Source organism: Clupea harengus, chromosome 14, assembly GCF_900700415.2.
Source record: "Clupea harengus chromosome 14, Ch_v2.0.2, whole genome shotgun sequence".
In the NCBI taxonomy this organism is placed as follows: domain Eukaryota; kingdom Metazoa; phylum Chordata; class Actinopteri; order Clupeiformes; family Clupeidae; genus Clupea; species Clupea harengus.
Window position 1 is genome coordinate 25,207,110 of NC_045165.1, and position 16,199 is coordinate 25,223,308.

At 45.8% G+C, this 16,199-nt stretch overlaps 1 protein-coding gene across 2 annotated transcripts in view; it reads left to right on the forward strand.

Moving 5' to 3' along the window:
• sash1b (SAM and SH3 domain containing 1b) overlaps nt 1-16,199 on the forward strand; it is an 85,124-nt gene that overhangs the window by 19,886 nt on the left and 49,039 nt on the right. The gene's annotated exons all lie outside the window — the stretch shown is intronic.

Below are 16,199 nucleotides of genomic sequence, written 5' to 3' on the forward strand. Positions count from 1 at the left end.
TATGATGCCACAGAGAGGGAATGCAGGCCCACTGCACACATAATAGTAATATGGAACAGTTATGTTGTGTATTTTAATGTAAATCAAACTGTTGCTTATTTTAGATTGTGACTAGCAGTCCATTCAGGCAGAAGCATCTCAGCGAATCAGTGTGTGTCGGTGTGTGTGTGTGTGTCTGTGTGTGTGCGTGCATATATATAATTCTGCATATTGTATGCAGCTGTGCATTCATCCAACATGCTATTAAGCCATGTGACACAAATACATGGTGACACAATTACATACAAGTTTCAACAGAGCTACAAAGCTCAAAGCTAACCCAGTCGGTATGCTAGTAGAGTACATATATACAGCTTAGTTGTTCAGTATGTTGTGTCAGTATATGCATTATCAAGACCTCTCAGAGAGGGCTACAGCTGTGGAGCAGCAGCCTATTGAAAGCAATGGCCTGTTCAGCGATCTGTAGTCAAGCAATCCAATTCAATGTTGACCATATCAATTGGGATTGACAGAATGCATTAGAAAGCCTTCATATAAAATGCCCAGCTGTGGTTTCCTTCCCACGCCACCACAGTCCTGTATTGTTAAGCCTTTCTATATTGTCAGAATTATTTGAAATCCCTGACTGATCTCACATATAGTTACAAGTAACAGAGTTGTGAAACTAAATTACAAAATAAATGTAATTGTAATCCATTCTATAAGCCTACTACATCCCTCTCATAGAGGGCCATAAACCATCAAAGGTGTTTTCGTAATGGAGCAATAATGGTGATGATTTGCTATTTATGTCTCGCCATATTGTTATATTTGCACAGAAATGGCGTACCCTACCAGGCATGGCTGTGCCACAGGAGCATGTCCATGAATCTATCTTTGCAGCCGTGGCAGTGTGGGGAATAGAAACAGCAAATTCTCTCAAGCATGGCGAGGCAATCTGAAAAGCCTGTCTTCAGACCACTTTCACTCAGTGGTCTTGCCTCATTCATCTGAACTTACTCCCTGTGCATTTTCAGCCATGCAGTCAGAAAGAAGGCGAGAGAGAGGGTTGGAGGGTCTGCAGTGACATTTGGTGCTGCAACAGTTGTTCTTTCTTCTTCCTTCATCTGAGGATCTCTGCCTCGTTAGCGTATCCAGTCTACTCTTCACCTCTGCCTGCAGTACACTAATACCGTCTCTCTGTTCACCATCTACTCTTCACCTCTGCCTGCAGTACACTAATACCTTCTCTCTGTTCACCATCTACTCTTCACCTCTGCCTGCAGTACACTAATACCTTCTCTCTGTTCACCATCAGATCATTTCCATCGCTTCTTCTGCTGTCTTCACTCTCAAATCAGCCTTTCTATTTCAACCTGTCGTCTTGACTTGGCTTTTCCTTCCTAGCTTCCTGTCAAACTCCATATCTTTCAATGCCATAATTATAGATGACCTCACCCATGCAATACAATTTACTCTGTGCTGTGTATCCTTCAATCATCATTGATGCAACTCCAATCCTTGACTTCAGAAGCCCCTGGCTATCTAACCTTTGTTCTGTCCACTGCATTGGCAGCCTTGGTTCATTTGTTATGGGGACAATGGCAAATGGCATCTCTAAGTGTTCTGGCAGATATTTTCAATTTCCTGGTGAGCTACCAACAGGTTTACTGAAAGTGCTTGCTGAAAGATGTTTTGTTGTTGTTAATGTTAATGCATGGATGCTACAACAGTTTAAAAGCTCGTCATATTTAGGACCTTTTTTAGTGTTTGAATGGGAAAGCTTCTTCCTTGATTCCATAGAACATTCCAGTTAGCATTCATAAAGAAGTGCTCATCATTTCCCCCAGAGGAACAATGTGCTCAATGACCCGAGGTGGCATCCATTTAAATTGTTTCTCCATTTGGAGTCATTAGCTCTGTGTTTATGTAAATGTATTATGCTGGTGCCGGGGTGCGAGTGCGTGTGCGTGTGTGTCTGTGAACATTAGTATGGCCCCTAAATTGTTCTCAGGAGATGACAGATGTGTGTGTGTGTGTGTGTGTGTGCGTGTGTGTGTGTGTGTGTGTGCGTGTGTGTGTGTGTGTGTGTGTGTGTGTGTGTGTGTGTGTGTGTGTGTGTGTGTGTGTTTGTGTTTGTACAAGTCCCTCTTGCTCTAATAAAACGACCAAATGAAGCAAAAGGCAAACATCTGATGCACACTTGACCTTGGATCATCCTGAAGGGATTACATTTGATCTCCAAATGTGTCTCCAACATCTTTCTGTTTGTCCATCAGACCTGCAGCTTGGCTTGTGTGGGGATCCACTTTCGTTAAATACAGACTCCTGGCTGCAGATTCATGCAGATCCATGTTGCATTACAGCACAGCATTACAGCACAGCATTACAGCACAGCTAATCCACTTACTTCCAGGGCTGCCCACTGGCAGCACTCAAGCGGGCTGTTCAGAGGAACACGTTACACTGTAGTGATTTCCATGCCAGGGGTTTCTGCTATCAGTAGCATCAGTGGCTGCTGGAGTCGCTGCACCTTGCACCAGGCCACATTTGTGATGCTCTAATCGATGCTCTGCTGTGTTCATAGGCTATCTTGTTTTCTGCTTTCATCCAGTCTCTCAGTGGAGTCCTTCAATACGCCTGGTTGTCAGTCTCAGCCCAGAGGTCAGGCTCTCGTCGACGTGCAGTAGGGTCGTGGGATGAAGATGCACTCATACACACTCTGTGCCTAGATGTTCATCACAAGATGAAGCACATACAGTTATAGCCTTGGCATCAGTTGTCATGACTCTGGTGTGACTCACACTCTGGTGGTCCCAACATCCCATAATATAGCATGACTTTGCCTAGAGCCTCCCCCGGCAACACTGGAGCCTTTCCAGGCATGAGAACGGGGAAAGCCCTGGCCCTACAAACTGTGTGCGAAGCACATCAGATCATGACCCACTTTCTCCTACTCCTACACACCAGAAAACACAGCAGCTGCTCTGGATTCTATATGACTACTCATATGACACGCTGGTTTATATAAAACAGTAATGAACTGTAAGCTGTGCAGGGTGGGGCGGGGGGTGGGAGGAGGGAGAGAGAGAGGCATGTTGCCTTCCACATACTGTATGTAGCGCTCCCTGTTCTGTCTTCCGTGAAGCTTCACACTGCTGACCTGAAAAGAAACGACAGAGAGCATTGGAGAGACGAGGAGCGTTATGTGCGTCGGCAGACTGAAATGTAGATAATTGTAGGGTCTGGCGGCTTCCTGCTCTCACATGAGGCCGCGGAGTAGAGTCGGTAAACATCAGAGCTCACCAGCCACCACAGAGCCCATCTTACGCCCTAAACATTAGCTCAGATTGCTTTGTTCACCAGTGCAGGAAAAGTTGTCCGCCCTGCCTGTTAATTCCACCCCAGAAGCCATCCCCCTCTTTGCCAAGCGATGTAATGTGTAATTAGACTTCTTACTACCTTTTTCCACGTTTCACAGCTCATGTTAGCTGTAATGTTTTGAGTGTGTATAGAGCGTGTGTGGATATCGCCTGTGTGGAGTGTTTCTGTTGAATTTGATGACTCTGTTTGAAGAGAGGTCAAGGGGTTCAGACATCCTACCCATGAACCACCTGGCTTCTCCCATGATGCCACCTCAGTCATGAAAGATTAACTAATTTGTTCAGCATGACAGATTCTGGGGACTGAGAGCGTACATCTTTCATAACATATCACAGCAGCAAAAGGATATACAGGGTACAGTTACATATGCTGCTGAGAATTACACAATGATGTAAAGTGAATTGGATCACAACACGAGTGCATTGATGTAAAATGCAAGTGACCACTTCATCAGCTGCATCAGTTCTTATAAGAAAATACCAACTGCCAGCACTTGGACTACTTTGTGTAAAGGTATTTACGATGGGTCAACCATGGGCTTATTGTATTTTAATTTGTTATTTGACACAGGGCCTGATTTAAAAAAAAGAAATTTTGTTGGATTCCTGCATTTTCTGTGTTCTTTATTGAGGTTTTGGTGGAAACGGTGGACAGAGCACATCTGTTAATGAGGAAATGCAATTTGCCATCAATTTAATCAATTTAACACAGACCCCAGGGGATAAGTATAATCTCTGTTCAAACCTGTCTGATAATGTGTTACATTTGAGTTCATGTTTGGGTCATCATTTCTATTGTAACATGATTTACATTTCATTTGAATTCATCAGAACAGAGTGTTATTTCCTTTAGCAGACTATCTTTATGCTGTTCACAGATGCTGAGGGGTATCCATCAAGCAGGGTTATTGAGCTATCTAAATAAAGCACTGTGTAAAACCCCTAAACAAGACTTACTAACCTAAACCTGTTCTCCAGATATAAGGGAGCTCCAGTTCCTACTCAACACACTGATGCGACTAAATCAGAACACTTGCATTGTGGGATACTCCCACTGGTTCTTACTACTAGATGAAGTTGAATGAAAACAAATGAACATCGTATAGGAATGTAATGATGAACTCATCCATCAGTGGCACTGACATGCATATGTAACATGTCACGTCATATTGTTTCAGTCTGGCTGGGTAGAAGAGCAACGCTGGCACACTAGAGCGCTCAGGGATCGTTTGTGCCTGGGAGCTGCCCTGTGGTGTGAAATGCAAACTTGCTGGAGCTTAAAGAAATCCTCTGGCACATTCAGTAGCTGGCCAGCTTCATCTGCTTCATCAGACATCACATTTGTGTGTGCGTGTGCGTGTTTGTGTCTGTGTGTGTGTTTTTTTTAATCAGGGTGTATATTTGCTCTGTGTGTGTGTTAGTTTGGTATATGGTTGTGCAGTTCGTAGGCAAAGGTGTATTCAGCGTGTGTATGTGTGTGAGAGTGTGTTATGCTTGAGCATTAGAATTGGTGTGTGTGTGTGTGTGTGTGTGTGTGTGTGTGTGTGTGTGTGTGTGTGCGCGCATGCGCGCTTGTGGCAACGCTAAATCTGGGCCAAGAAACTGACAACAGCACAGACAGGTCAATTACAGAAAATGCAAATGTTATAATGTTCCCTGCCTCATAGTTAATGAAGCACAAAGCCAACTCTTTTAAGCACAAATACTGTCACTATTCCAGACACAGACTGAGAGACAGACCGAGAGAGAAAAAACAATGGAAATGGCGAGAGACCAAGGCCAGTATGGGAAATGTGGGAGAATGCAAGACAATGAATGTCATTTGCATACAATCAGAGTCCACATGAATATATGGGGTCAATGGGTTCATTGGCATCCAAGTTTGAGGCAGTCTGTAGAGGTTTGTGAGGCTGTCTGTGCACGTTCTTACAGCATGAAATGGTGTCTGGGAAAGTCTGAGACATTTTAAGACCAGCTTTGTGGGTCTGCTGGTCTCCAAAATGACCTGGAGTCTTCTGGGAGACTCACATCCATCTTTCCCAGATAAGAACTGTCCCAGTAGCTGAGGCATCTGGAGCCAATTACTCGAATCCGCCCCCCACCCCATCCCAACCCCATGTTTGGCCCTCAACAGAGCACCCCCCCCACCCCCCTTCCGCCACAATATTTTGGGGTGCTTAATTTGCAGTGACGGCTGTTTCCTACAAGCAGGAGCGTGTCTGTTTTGACAGAGGCAGTCTCCTCGCGGTTTATCCGACTCTGACTCCAAGAGGGCCAGAAGCCCCCACTAGAGTTTCATGATTCATCAGGGCGGGGGGGATAACAGCATAATCAGCCCTCGAGATCTCATCGCGTCCGTCAGAGAACATGCGGCGCTCATCCCTATCTACGGGCCTCCCATTCACAGGGCTGATCATCAACTCACTCACTCACCCTCGCCTGCTTGCTCTCGCACTCTGCTGCCAGGGAGTGCAGATGTGCCAGTCACCTAATGACTCCATCACGCACAGCAGATGAACACTGTGACCTTTCCTCTGCCTGCTCTGACAGCCAGGGTGCTCTTGGCGAGTACTGTGCTCTACTGTTCTTCCACAGCATGACCATGCGCTGTGAATAATGTCACTGTACACACTGTTCCTACAGCATAGTTTTTCATGTGCTTCTGTATAGTATATTGTTGAGTAAACTGCTCGCATTGCTAAGGAAGAAACACCAGAGGAACAATTAACCTTCCCCACTACGGCGTACAGAAAACTAAATAGACTGAATAATCTAAGCTGACTGGTGAGCAGTCAGTACTTGAGATCTGTTCTGCTTCGTAAAAACTCAATATAATGCTTAATGAGGTTTTATGCATGTTTGTGTGTGTGTGTGTGTGTGTGAAACCAGAGACCTTTAGCAGCCATCTGAATAATAACATACCCAACACCATCATCCTCATCTCACATGCATATCTCACATGCATATCTGTCGCTACCCAACACCATCATCCACAGCCATCTCACATGCATGGCTGTCGCTGAGTCGTGTGGTCGGTGTGGGTACTGTAAGGACTGATTCATCTGGGTTACGAAGTCACAAAGTGCTAAGAGGATACTTGGCTTCGCCTACTGCTTTTTGTGCCAAGCCCCGAAAATGAATAATTCATACACTGGGTCTGCCAAGTGAGATATATGAGAAGTTTCCATTTGTTTTTATTCCCAATTTGATTTTGTAAAAATCTCCTGACTTCAGCCCGGGGGTGGATGAAGAATCAGTTTTCTGCCCACCACCCATTTTAAAGTGGCAGAAAATTTGGACTCAACACAATGGCCAGTGCTGTGATCTGCATTTCAGTTTAAGAAGTAACAACAAAGGTCACAATTCACAAATGTTGAGAATTTGCTACTGTCTATGTGCAGCAGTCTCCAGTCACACAGTGAGATTACAGAGACATTACAGATGGTTTGTTGAAATTCAAGTTCCGTCTTTTGAATTGTTAACTGAACATCGCCGTAACCAAACTCAACACCTAACCCTAACCTTAACCATCAATTGAAGTTAACAGAGTTTCAACCGATAGTTTGTTTATAATCTGAGCATCTGTAGATAGTCTATAGGGGACCATTCAAATAAAGTGTGACCTAGTCTCCAAATAAGACTAATCCTTTAAGAAATTAATATTACAGTAAAAATCAGTGCCCATAGTAGTTTTTGTTAAAAAACTTGATCTTGACATATAACCAACAATATAACCATAGATTTATAACCGCCATCAGTAGACTGGAGCCAGGAACCACACAAGCACAACCTTAACACGGAGGCTACAAAAGTCTCGCTACAGCATGGTGCTCAAAACATTTAAATCATCATAAATACATCAGTACAGAACCGTACTGAACTTGCATGCCTACAAGAGACATGATGGATGAGGCGACTAGACTGCAGAAGTTTAATGATCTGGAGTCCTCCTTACATAAACAAAGCAACGAAGGAATCCAGAAGAAACACACAAACACATTTGGGTAGTTATTCCCATTACCACAAAGATAGATTGAGGCCATGCATGCAAGACGTGTGAGCGGCTAGACCCTCATCAAATATTCATTGCTTTTTTCTTCATGTGTTTATGAAATTAGGAATAAACGGTTGTCTACGGCAACCCAGAAGTGATGACTTATTTACTGTATCCCAGACCTCTAGATGAACTTCTCCACGCAGAACTTAGAACATTCTGCCTGCAGCTTGGAGAGATCTTAATGTTTGGCTTATTGCTGTTTTTTGTGTGTCACCACAGTGAGACTGAGCACAAATCAGAGAAGCGACTTCTTTAGAGCACTGTGAACCAGTTGCACCCCAGACCACTTCCATTACAGACCAGTGCCACATGGCACCAGTTCAAGCCAGCAGCGTCTTCAACCCACACCATTTTAGAACAAGACCATCTCAAGCCATTTATGTGTATTATTGACCAGACATCATAAAACAGCCATTTGAATCAGGCAAATTACATAAGAGTCAGCATGTTACAGCCATAAGACATGAACCGCAACACTTTTATGGGGATGCGGGTTTGAATCGTAGTGTCGTTTGCCAATCCTCTTCCCTCTCTCTCTGTCTGTCTGTCTCTCTCTTTCTCTCTTTCTCTCTGTCTCTCTCTCTCTCTCTGTCTCTTTGCCCTCCAGTTTTCTGCCAGGCTTTTCTGACCCTATGCAGTTAATGACCTACAGTACATATACGGTACATAACACGTGTGCAGTAATGTGGTGCTTCTGTCGCTGTCGGCCTAGTATGAGCTGCTGCAGACAGCGCTTGTCATTCCAGCAGAGCCCTCTGGAGCAGGCTTGTGTTGGTGACTAATCCAGCCCAGCACTCCTCCTTCTGCCCCGGCCTCCCTCTCACTCTCGCTCTCCCTCTCCCTCTCCGCTGACCACGCCGTCTCGCTTCACAGCAATTAGGATTTGCATCCTGATTGGCCTGGTCATGTGACCTCCCTCCAGAAGAAGGGCAACACATGCATGAAGCTGCTTATCTGGCTACCATGGCAACCAAAGAGGCTGGCAGGCTAGCTAGTCAGAAAGGTTGCAAAAGGAGGGTTGGGGGCAGGAGGGGGGGAGAGAAAACAGAAGGATGTGGAAAGGTTGATGTAGTGGAAGAGAGAGCTAGCTTCAAAAGACAAGCTTCATAACATTTAAAAGCTGTCCTGTTTATTTCCTCACCTCTGAGGACCTTGTCTAGATTGATTTGGAATGAATATTACCCATATCAAACAACAAATCATTTCCCTTCATCTCCTGCTTAAAGTGCAGCTTCATAAATGTCTGTCCATGCGCATGTCCTCCCATATCCTGCTCCTCATAAGTGCAATGTAATATGAGTAACTCGCTCTGTGTTCCCGTGGGAGAGGCACTTAATTGCACATGATGCGGTGGCTGTCTGCGCCTGTGTGTTAAACTATGGGCTATATATATAATGCACACCATCTCCGCGGGAGGAGGGAGGAGGGAGGAGCGGCCTGGCCTGTGGCTGTTTGTTTTTTGTGCCGGCTACTCACTGTACTCACTCACTACTCACTGCGTTGTTGCTCTGGGGTGTGTTTCCCAAAAGGGCTGTGCAGTAACTAAGAGAGCGAGTGTTTGGAATGATGGTCTCTCTCTATCATCTGATGATGGTCGCTGAGGGTCAGTGCTTTTGTGTGAACACACCTGGTTTTGCTGGGTTTTGTGTGGGGAGCTCTGGTGTTGGATTATCTTTTGCTCGCTGTGGCTGATTTAGCCATGCAGCAGGGTTCTTGTACTGGGTTTACATTTACATTTAGTCATTTAGGAGACGCTTTTATCCAAAGCGACGTGCATAGTTTGTGTGGTGTTGTCAGGCTGGGTCGCTGGGTGTGCCTGTTGTGTGTTGGAGATTGCATTAACTGTATTTGTGGAGATGTTATACGGGGCTATGTTGTTGTATGGTAAGTGAAGTGTTGTGTTTGTATATCATGTTGCATTGCATTGTGCGTATGCATTGTGCTCCTCTGCCAGCTGTGTATCGGCGTTCCGCCACTGTGAGAGCGAAGTCGAGGAAAGGGATTAAGCCAGATAATCCCACACCATCCAGCTGCCGGCCCAGTCAGACGGCTCTGGAGCAGCCTAACCAGCCAAAACATAGCCCACCCCAGAGCCTTCACCTCCATAGGGCCACATCCCTCTGTCTCTGTCTCTGTCTCTCTCTGTCGAAATACTGTCCATGTTTATGTGTTTACGCCCCCTCATCAGCTTAAAGCTGAAAGGCTGGTCACTTGCGTGTGTCACTCTACCACTCCAGCTTTTAAAACTAGTGCAACAAAAAGTCTTTTTTTGACAGCAATCCTCTTTGTGTTAAAACATTGATCCCAAACGGCATGGGAGAGGCAGAGTGGAGGGTTACGTGCATGGAAGGATAACTTTTTTAATCGTTTTTTTTAAAGAGCCTTTAGAGAATGTTAATTGTTAAGAGGGCTATATAAATAACATTGAATTAAAAAAATATTGATACATTTAGTTTTCAGACCACAGAATCACATCTAGACTAATGTATGTGTGTGTAGTTTAGTGTAGGTTACTAAGGCAGGTATCTGATCAAAGCTGTAGCTGTAAAATGGATGTGTTCCCAAGGGGAGCATTGGTGCTAAGGCATGCAGGCATATGTGGAGGAACATCCATTTGAATGCAGAGATACGCCTATGAAAGAACAGCTGTGTAATGATATTAGGGCATTCCTGCGTACTACTAAGAGTTTAGTTATAGAGTATGGAATTCCATCCCTTGAGTGGAGTCTAGAAAACACACTCTGAGATGTTTCAAATAAATACATAATTCACAGCTGTTTCCCCAGTTGTCTCCCTGGTAACCAGACTAAACAAATTCAAAACCATACTAATGTAAGCTTTTAGCTATGACTATACCACAGATGAAACATAATACATTACTGTTAACAACTTGGAATTCCCTTAAATTGTGTTATTATGTAGAGTGAAGATATATTGCATATACTGCAGCCAATAATATTTATCAGTTACAAGTCATTGTCCTGGATGTGGTCTCTCTCAGATCAAATGAATGCCTCATGAAATAATTAGAGCCTGTTTCCCTTTGGGGAAAAGTATTTAGTTTGTTCCATGCCAAGGTTAAACCAGGTTTTGTTTTGTCTCTCGGAAAGGGACTAAAAATAAGACAAAACACAAATCACCAGACAATGAGAACACCTCATGTGTTCTTCATAGCCTTTGCGCTTCTGTGCTCTCTACGGTAAAGCATTTTCCTGCAGCAGCTGGAGTTATGCAAACATCTTTCCTCACTGAGCATATGTTGCACTCTCCCTCAGGCCACCTGCCTAATGCAGAGGTCTGTGAGTGTCAGGGGGGCTGTCAGCCGTACTTTACTGTCAAACATTCACTTAAATAGGAAACGGCAGGGGACACTGATTTCCATATTTGTGCTTGAGACTAGTCGCCAATTAACTGTGAGATTGTGTTTGTGTCAGAAGGCACACCCTCTCTGCCATTGGATACCGTGCTCCAGATGACTCGCACTTCAGCTGTTGAGCAGACGGTGTGTGGGTTAGAAGCAGTAAAGGCATCCCCCCCCCCCCCATATTCCTCCGCAGCGCTGGCAGTTATGATGCTATATTTCACACTTCTTCTGTCTGGCTGCCTGCAGTTTGTGTTGCCACAGCTGCCTCTCCAAAGCTGGCAGTGGGGTGTGGGAGCTTCAAATGGCAACAATCTGAGGCTCATTCTTAGCATGTCTCTCTCACTCTCATCCCCCTTGCTTCCTCCCCTTCTCCTTCTCCTCTTCCTCTCCTCCCTCCTTCCCTCTTTCTCTGATGCCCATTTTACCATCTGCCTCCCCTCTCGCCATCCTTTATCCCAGAGTCATAGAGAAGATTGCTTCGGCAAAGCTCCTTTTAACCCTATTTGATGTGTTGACATGCAAACCAGCCTTGCTTTTAATGTTTCCACTGTGGTGTTGGCACAGTTTGGGCCAAGTCCATTTCCACATGTCAGTTTAGTAGATGCTAGGGATTTAAACACGTAATGTGAGAATTGCGTCTGGCTCAAACAAGAAAGACCACTGTTTTTATTGCCACTCGGAGCAGTGTTATTATCCTCATTCTCTTAATCTGGCAGTAAGAAGTCTTATGTGAAATCCTCTCCTGATTGTTATGGTATGGGTAAATGTTGCTGAACTCTAAATACAGGAAAGGGAAACGGGATGCTAAGAGAGCAGGGGCTGTTTAATGACACTGCGTAGGGGAAAACAAAAATTAGCAGTGGCATCAGCCCCCCAAACATACACACACACACACACACACACACACACACACACACACACACACACACACACACACACACACACACACACACACACACACACACACACACATATATAGAGTCAACCCTAAGCACTCACCACCACAAGCAGAGGTCTGTGGTTGTATTAGACAGTCCCTCATTGTGAAATTGGGTATCTGTATGAAAGTAAGCTGGATGTCACCTGAAAAGGAACCTCTGTTTTCCAGTCAACATTACACAGGTTACATAAAGGTTTGAAATGAGCATACTGAACACATGAAATGCTTCAGAAGTCCAGCTTCACACCACAGTTCTCTGTGCTGCTGTCACCTCAGCAGAACAGAAACCCTTTCCTGACAGAGAGGTGTGGCAGGCAGTAAAACCCCAGACCAGACCAGACCAGACCAGACCAGTGGTGCACGGCCGCCCACACGGCTGCCCGCTCTCTCTTGCTCTAATGAGGGGACCGAGAGAGGGCATTGTTGCTGCTCTGCAGGGAGTAGACTAATAGCAAAACTCTTGTTCTCGCTGACATGTGCTGTCAAGCCATTGTTTGATAGGCAGTTATTTAGAAATAACTGGATGGGGTCAGTGTTAAGCCTGTCAGAAATGGAAGAATGACGTCAAAAGAAGTACTTTTGTTGGCTGTATCCTGTGCCCACTCACTCCAAAAAATGTTTGTGCTCTCTCTCTCTCTCTCTCTCTCATGTGCTCTCTCTCTCTCTCTCTCTCTCATGTGCTCTCTCTCTCTCTCTCTCTCATGTGCTCTCTCTCTCTCATGTGCTCTCTCTCTCTCTCTCTCATGTGCTCTCTCTCTCTCTCTCATATGTGCTCTCTCTCTCTCTCTCTCATGTGCTCTCTCTCTCTCTCTCATGTGCTCTCTCTCTCTCATGTGCTCTCTCTCTCTCTCTCTCTCTCTCTCTCTCTCATGTGCTCTCCTCTCTCTCTCATGTGCTCTCTCTCTCTCTCATGTGCTCTCTCTCTCTCTCTCTCATGTGCTCTCTCTCTCTCTCTCTCTCTCTGTCACGCACACACACACACACACACACACACACACACTTCTCTCCCATCTCTGTGTCTGTATTGTTAGCGCAGGGGCCAGCTGCTCTGAGGACTGCTGGTCCGTAGTGCAGATGGAGAGGAACGTTTTAATCCCATCTCTGTGTAAAGCCCTTTTTCTCTGTCAGTGTCTCTTTGTCTGAGTTCTATTATGCAGATGGAGGATCATCCACAGGTGTGTGTGTGTGTGTGTGTGTGTGTGTGTGTGTGTGTGTGTGTGTGTGTGTGTGTGTGTGTGTGTGTGTGTGTGTGTGTGTGTGTGTGTGTGTGTGTGTGTGTGTGTGTGTGTATGTTTGTGTTTTGGGCCACTTTTCTTCTGTGTAGTCACAGGTGTGTGAGAGCGAGTGACCGTATAGAATATTGACAAGTGTTTATATCTGTGTGATCATTCACATGGTCCCCATAGTACTGTACGTACAAATAGGATGCAGCTATATATATTTATATGTGTGTGTGTGTGTGTGTGTGTGTGTGTGTGTGTGTGTGTTGTCACGCTCTTGAGCACACATGGGTTGTGTGCATGACTGCCTGTGAGAAGAATATGTCCTCTCCTGTGCAGCACCTGTAGCCCCCTGTAGATTACAGCACTCTGACCTATTCCTCTTTCCTCTCCTCCCTCCTCTCTCATTTCCTCTTCTCCTCTCTCCCCTCCCACTCCCATGTTGCCCGTTTCCTCTCCGGAGTTCTGTTGTGCTGCCCTTTGACCCCTCAAGCTTCGCCCTCTTGGTGTGGCCCTGCTGTTTGACACTGCTGTATGTGGCGTACACTCCAACCATCCACACCATCCCCAACCTGACAGAAGCTCTGTCTGGGACAAGGAACCAGCCCCAGGTTCCCCTTTTGGGTGCTTTCCTGAGGAGAAGGTTGAGGTTGGTGTTGAAGTTGGAGGTTGGGAGGGGGCTGGTGGGGTGTAATTTGGGATATTCCCCAGTAACAGATGGAGCAGACTCAGATGCTTGCCACAGATGGAGGAAGCTTGCCGAGTCTTTCTCAGTCTCATCCACAGACAACACACACACACACACACACACACACACACACACACACACACACTCAGCCAAGCGGCAGCGCCCATGTGTGTGCTGACAGCACTTGACCCTACACGCCTGTGGCCATGCAAAGGCCAGCCAGTCAATTTAATCCCCGCCTCGTTCTGTCAACATTACTGAGAAGGCAGTCAATCAGAAAAATCATTTCATTTCTGCCACATTTGTGTGATCCCATATAGGAACACAAACAAGGCCAGAGATTACTGACGTTCCCGACAGCCAAATGGCCCAGAACAAACTGTTCTGTTATTTTAGGTAACAAGTGTTGCATGGGAGTCTTGCTGCATTTTCGAGGTAAATGGACAGGGCACACAGTGTGCTCTGCCTCTATCCCAACTCCCCTGCTGTGGCCAAGCCTGTGTGCTCTGGCTCATTAGACGCCATTCTGGCTCTACAGTTGCACGGCAGACTGGCTGGATTGCACTCACACTGTCACAGCTGCTGCGTGAACGGAGCTGTTTTTCCCCTCCAGTCGTGATAAACGAATGACCTGTCTGCATCACTTCAGCAATTAGCCAGTGTTTGGACAGCTGACTGGCACATTTGGGGCAGTGTGAATGGCCGCCTGCTGTCTGATGTATTCTAGACCTCGCAGGTATGACTGGACAGGTGACTCAAAGAGACGTCCTCAGGAGTCTGCCATGGTGGGATGTCACCAATCTCTTGTACACGCCATTGATAAGAGATTGTGATGTGTAGTAATTCAGCATTGGTCACTCTCACACTCACACTGCAGGTAAATACTGTTGTCAAGACCAACTGCTGAATGTTTGAGCGTAGCCATTGATTGACCAGACCCAAATTGAGTCCAGCAGAGAAGGAAATGAAATGCAGAGCAGCTTTATGCCAGTTATTTCCCCAAAGAAACCCACTCTTACTCCCCCTGAGGCTTCCCATCTCTCTCTGTCACTCTCTTTTTCTTTGACTAAGCAAAACTGTTAACAGCGTGGTCACCCTCTGTCCCACAGGACAGTTTTCAGATATCCTGTGCATCCGTGCATTCCTCTGTGAAATGTAAGGAGGGAAAAATCAGCACTTGTTCGGATCTTAGGCGTTTGATCAGGAGCTATATCTGTCCCCTCTATCCAGTCCCCTTGGTGCGGGGCGGGAGGACACGGGTGAGAGTGCCTGCCATTAAGTATTCATGGAAATACATCCCCGCTAATGGGCGCTACAGCGATTTTAATTATTGATGGCCTAATTGACAGTGCCTGTCTCCGGGTCATACGCAAAGCCGCTGAGCCGACACGCAGAACCGTGTTCGTCGTCACTCAGCCAGCTCTTAACTGCGGTGGTGGCAAATATCTGTATTGCATTAGTGATGAATGAGGGTGCGACAAAGTCCGTTAAATTATGCCAAATTGACACTCATGTTGAATATTAGTCCGGTAGGCAATGGAGTTCCGACGAGACAGCCACAAACGAGCACACCAGCCTCTCTCTCACCACGGTGCCGAACAGACCACAGTCATGTGTCATCATGCGTTTCCTGTAGCCTACCTCTCGGGGTGGTGAAGTGATCTTGGATGAGACGGTGCTGACTCCAATCCCTTTATTGTGTAATCTTTCATTTTGGGTCGGAAGACACTTAACTTACTGATCCAATTCACTTATGTGGAGAGACAGCAGTGCTTAGTTGGAATTGATGTCTAGTTGTTTTGTATTACGAGAGAGGCATTAAAGTCTCAAGACTTCTTATGCAAGTAAACCAGCTAGTTTTTATAGTCACACAACAGGGGCCAACAAACGGTTGGCTGAGGTGTCTGGTCAGGTAATGAATACGCTTAAATCATTCGGTGCCCTGACTACATTTTGATTTTGCACGACCTCTGAACTTTAATAGGTGGATCCGGATTAGTCTCACAGAGCACTGACTTTGACTGGTATCCTACAGAGATAGAAGAAAACCTTGCTTCCTGGGAAGCTACATTTTAGAGAAGGACCTGCAGGCTCCACAGTATTGATGTTTTTGCTAGCAATTTCTGGCTTTTTAGAGTTTTTTTTTTTTCTTCAGATGGTCAAGCAGTTTTCCTCCTGCACACAAATCGATCCATTGGAAGTCCATTTCCATAGAGCACCTCTACCATACAAAGGATCGAAGGCAGCTTTACTGCTAGACCAAAAAGATTTGAAGCTCAGATTTTGGCTCTGTCTCTGTGTCTGTCAGAATTGCATTATCTGCTCGCTAAGTGAGAGTTTAGTAGAGATGGAGACAGGCGCTGCTGTGCCCTGTGCCCTATTGTAATGAGCTCATGCCAGCATAATTCGATGCTAATGACAGAAGCCCTCGCCCTGCGTACACGGGGCAACCGCGGTCTTCTGGCACGGCCTCCGCTCATCAGATTAGAACAGTTATTATGGGATGTTGCCCGTCGCCTGCATGCCCATCACAAGCCATATATGTCACCCTAGTTATGAGGGATGGGT